This window comes from Cavia porcellus, unplaced genomic scaffold, assembly GCF_034190915.1.
Source record: "Cavia porcellus strain 051 isolate PalLab524CR breed Dunkin Hartley unplaced genomic scaffold, mCavPor4.1 scaffold_1, whole genome shotgun sequence".
Classification (NCBI taxonomy): Eukaryota; Metazoa; Chordata; class Mammalia; order Rodentia; family Caviidae; genus Cavia; species Cavia porcellus.
Genome location: NW_026947484.1, coordinates 170,676,287 through 170,681,492, shown reverse-complemented (window position 1 = coordinate 170,681,492; position 5,206 = coordinate 170,676,287). Strand labels below are relative to the sequence as shown.

Genomic DNA, 5,206 nt, shown 5'->3' with positions numbered 1-5,206 from the left:
CATAGCTTTGGGGTAGGTAAAACATACTCAGACTGGTCTGTAGCCATCCAACCATTAAAAATGCTATGTCACAGAGAACTGTGTTGAACTGAAATAAGACACCATGTTGACATGCAGAATTCCTGAGGGAGATCAAGAAAACCCGCTCTGGTCCAGAGGTCATGGTTGGGAGGAGACTGGTATGTGGTTCCCAGTGCTCTATTTGGGCAGTGTTTAGCCACTGTAGAATGGACCACATTCTCCAATAAGACATCACAGACAAACGTGCTGAAATTGTGAAAAATAACCACAGGGAGAATAAAACTATTTTATAGGCTTAAAAATAGAAAGCAGTGTTTCCAAATGAATCATACTAGACAATTAGTAAGTCCATACAGAAAAAAAAAATTCGTAATAGTCAGGGAGTTAATAAATAAGGGGGATCCAGATAAAAATTGTGTTTTATTGTCTTGGATATGATTATATTTATATCACCTCTCTGGGGTATACAAAGTAACATTTTCTAGACATAGCCCCCAGGAGTGTCATATTACTTTTGTTATTACAAGCAATGGTGTTACATTTGTAACTACCTCAACCAACACACTTTCTGAGTGTGCCCTGCTGGACTATAGTTTCCATTTTCTAAATTCAGTTTAGAGTCATAAGGACCTGTTCATTGTGACATCTGTAAAACTACCTGGTTTTGCTCCAGGAAATGTGGGTGCTAGAGATAACTGTTACATCCATAATGCAATGAGACAAGAACAGGAAAATCCCACATTGTGGGATTGTGTATGTATACATGTAAATGATGTAATATCTGTTTCACCTGTACTCATGGGAGACAACCACCTTCAAGGCTCAGGTCACTGTTAGAATCAATATTTATCTGAGGGTGAAAGAGTCTATGGGGGTTGGGACAAAATTTTGAGAGTTAAAATTTTCTTAGAATAATATGCAATACATTAGTGTTAATTTCCTACTTTTTAAAAAATCTGTATCATTTCTATCCTTTTTTGTTTTTGTTTTTAAAATAAAAAAAATTTGAATTGTCTTGGAGAAGTCTTTACAAACATAATATTCTAAGGTGAATTAGAACTTACTTCATTTGTATGTCCTCTTTCATGAAGTAGAAAATAAATGACCTCTGTGCTATATATGATATGATAAAGTAAGTATTATATTACATATCGTGTATTACATTACATAGGATATTAAACACACACTTGACAATCAATTAAACTTGTGAATGAAGGTCCCTATGATATTCACAAAGTGATTACATAATATATTGTATATTACTTGTACACTGTATATTACACACACACACACATTTGACAGTCATTTGAAAATCTTTGAGTGAGAATACCTGAGCTGCTGAGTTAATCTCCCTATCATACCTCTGGACTTAATCATTGTGACTGTGGTTATTTTAGTGGTCCTATGCTTCAGGAAACACCAGCTTTCTTCTTTAATTAACTATGGATTCTGGCCAAATACAAGAGTTTTTGTGTCTTTAAAATCCAAAGAACACTGCTATCACCTTTTTCTTCCAATTAGTAGGAAAAATTAAGTGGTAAAATGTATCGTTTGGTCTCAGAGCAATCTTCCTTGAAAGCCATTTACATAGTTTCATAGAAGCATTCCTTCACCTGGGGTCCAGACAGGATTTGATACAGTTTTACCTGGAGAATACAGACCACAAGATATGCCTCCAGAGATAATTTAGATAAGGTACAGTAACCTGTAAATATAGAGATAGTCTGCTGTCTTTATGTCTCACATAATGACAAGGTATATTTCATGGTTGCTACTTTGTCATTTTCCTGTTAATTAATAGGTGAAACTCAACATGCTCTACACTGTTTCCACTAGACAGGAAAGTCTAACTCACAAAGCCACACACGAGAAAGTAAAGTTATAGTTGAACGATATACTGTTAGATGTATTGACAAAATAGAAAAAAAGATAATTGTTTTGGTTTTTGGGGAGGGTATTTTTATTTTATTTTAAATTAAAAAATTTTTTATTTAGACCTTTATAATGTTATTGGTACGTGCTTGTCATATGTGCTTGTCATATTCATCACTGGGAATTTGATTCTTCTTTACTTTTCCATTCCCTTCCCCTCCCTTCAACCCTTCTTCCCTTCCTCATTTAGAAAAGCTTTGTTTTCACTTTTTCCTTCTAGTTTTCTATTCGTTCTTTCCCTTCTCCTCTCCCTGTTTGCCTTCCCATTTGAGCACATTCTTTCCACTTGTGAATATCTATGCTCCCTAATGCTTCTTGCTTATCCTTTGAGTTTCTCTCTCAAGAGAAACAATGTGATATTTAAACTTATGTGTCCAATTTATTTTGCTTAAGATTCTGTTCTCCAGGTGTAGTAGGAAACAAAGTAAAAAAAATCAATGGCATTCCTGTAAAAGAATCACTAGCTCCAGGAAGAGAGATAATGTTGCCATCTCCTTGATTACTGGGGACTTTACTACTAGAACACTGCTTGGCTTATTGTAAGCATCCAATAAATGTTGGCTGGGAAAGGAGTTAATTAACACATGGGCTTACATTTTACATTGTAAAGGACAAGAAGAACACAAAGATTATGCTGGCTAGGAGTAGAATTTGAAATCCAACTAATGGTGGATGATGGAGGTATTTCTGGAGGAAGGGGGTCTTCTGGAGTCTCAAAGGTGTGAGTGCTGTCATCACTCAGTAGCCTGTGTTATTGCTTTCTCTTTCCATGACTTTTTCCTTTACTAGAATGAATCTGCTAAGGCAGGACCCACCTACAATACTTCCTCCTCTCGGTCTCTGCTGTCCGATTTCTTTGTCTGCAACATTCTTCACTTTGCAACTACACATCTGGCATACAGCTGAGCACATACACAATACATGTAGTACACACACACACACACACACACACACACACACACACACACACACTTTGCCTAGCTAACCTGTTCCTCTGAATATCACAGCTCAGTATCACTTCCTCACCAATACTTCTCTGTCCCTGTCTTGACCCAGCTATTAGATCATCCTTAACAGCCTGTACTTATCACTGAAGGCAACCATATATTTGTGGTGCAATTTTATAAATATATCTCCTGGAACCAAATATAAGCCAGCCACATTGCTACACATTTCATAGGATCTCAAAAATTTCCCACTGGATGAGCCAACAAGAAACACCCTAAATGTTTTAACTGTCATGCTTTTGAGTGAATCGTTATCTACCTCTAAAACTCACAATTAAAATTCACCTAATAGGCAATGATCACAAAGCAATAGCTATGAATATGACAAAAACATTTTACCTTGTGCCTGCCTTGCTAATCACAAATACCATTCACAGTGAAATACGAGTTTGGCTGAGAATTGATTTCTTTTTGCTCTGCATTAGGCTTTGTATTACGACTCAGCTTTCAAGAGGCAGGACAACCCTATGCTGAATCCACTTGGCCTTGGTTTGCATCCAGCTCAAACCTGCCAGTGTAGCTGTCAGATTTAATTAAAGGGCAAGATGATAGCAACAACAGAAAAACAGGATAGTTGCGAGACCTTGCTTGTTTTTTAAAACACAACATAAAGAGAGGATTTTCAAATGGCAAATAAACAGAGCAAAGATCCCTGGAATGGTCCGGTGTACCAGTCAGTGGTAGGAGGCCACTCACAGGTCTACGGATTCTTGCCTTCAAGCTAGACAGTTGGGGGAGAAAGGAAGATCTGCCTACTGTGGTCTAAGAGGGCATAAACCAGAGTTTCTGGAAGACAGAATTTGAAAGAGGGTTCCAGACAGTCACACTTCATCTATGATGACAGTTGAATGCTCAGTCAGGTGTCACCCATAGCCTCCAAATCAGGTGCTGGGCATCTGGTCTGCTGGGGCAGCTGGTGGCTGTTGGAACAGTAGAGGAGAGGAGAGGGAGGTCTTTATAGAGGGCAGGAGGCAGGTCTACCTTGCCGAAGCTGTTTGGACTCCCTCCTTTCTGCTTTTGGCCAGCACACTAGCCACATCTGCCAGGCTTTTCTTTTCCACAGTCCATCTGCATACTCTTCTTAAACTTCAACCCACATACTTTTCCCTCTTTTATCACTTATTCTAGTTCAGCATTACAGCACTTCCAAAGGATTTCCCCTTCTTTTTTTTTTTCCTATATCTGTAGAAAAGGGAAAGAAATGGAGAGACGAAGTCAAGACCAGACCTTTGGTAATGGCTAGGGAAAAGGAAGGACAAGGTAGGGGATCATAAGAGGTGAATATTTTTTCTACTAAGTTAAATTTTTTGAGCACAGAGTGAGCAGGACAAGAGGAATAATAGGAATATACAAAACAAACAAAAAATGAAAGATCCAATGGATGCTAGAGACAGGTAGGAAAGGGAGATACTGAAGCTTCCTTGTCTTCTTCAAAATTGTTTGAATTACTTGTGCATTAAATACAGACTCACCTTCTCTCCATAGCATGTCCTGCATGGGAGACCAGGCTGATCGAATCAATCATCTGATCGGGGAAGCTGGGGCTGAGGCTGGTTGTCCCCTTGGACAGCCAGGAACCTCCTCCTGCACTCTGTGGCTCACTTCCTGTGGAATTTTTATCTGCAACACCAGCAGCAAAACAGAGATGTAATAATAATCCCTGGAAGGCAAATCAAATGAGTGTCTGTGTGGGTGGGGGACCCGGCAGCAGGGGGAAGGTACAGACAAGGTTTTTTAAGTTAGAGGAACAATAAGTACTAGGCTGGAACAATTTTGAGATTAGGGCTTTGGCTCTTTTTTTTTCATAAAAGAAACAATCTTTGAAGAAAAAGTCACGCTGCTCTATTGTTGTAATCTCACCTCCACTCACACAGTTCGTGCCTTTTCATTTCTGACCCACTTTCTTCATCTCCTTCGTTTGTTGCCTTCCAGAGCAGTTTTAGCTCCCAACTCCAGCCAGTACCTTGCTTAAATTGCTTTAATCTCCAAGTGCTTCTTATATTGATTTTAAACAGTTAAGCTGCCAATCAACTCCTCTCCTTGTGCAGCAGCCGAGGGCAGAGAGATTAAAACAACAAACAAATAAGGCTGGAGTAAGGAAGTTGGTTAGAATTTTTAAATGCATGTCAGGGGCTCCCAGCAGCTTCTCTCTGTCCTTCCCACCCTGAAGAAGAGACTAGGCCAGCTTTGTCACGTTAAGAGTCGCCTGCACTTAATGAACAGGTGCTTGGTGTACAGAATCATTT

The 5,206-nt window shown here is 39.0% G+C and overlaps 1 long non-coding RNA gene across 1 annotated transcript; it reads right to left on the bottom strand.

Annotated features, from left to right (window-relative positions):
• Window positions 1–293: 293 nt before the first annotated feature.
• On the bottom strand, window positions 294–4,641 carry LOC134478519 (uncharacterized). Its single transcript, XR_010051188.1, has 2 exons — window positions 4,433–4,641; window positions 294–4,142 (listed from the first exon to the last, which is right to left on the bottom strand). It is a non-coding gene; the product is annotated as an uncharacterized LOC134478519 (long non-coding RNA).
• Window positions 4,642–5,206: the final 565 nt, after the last annotated feature.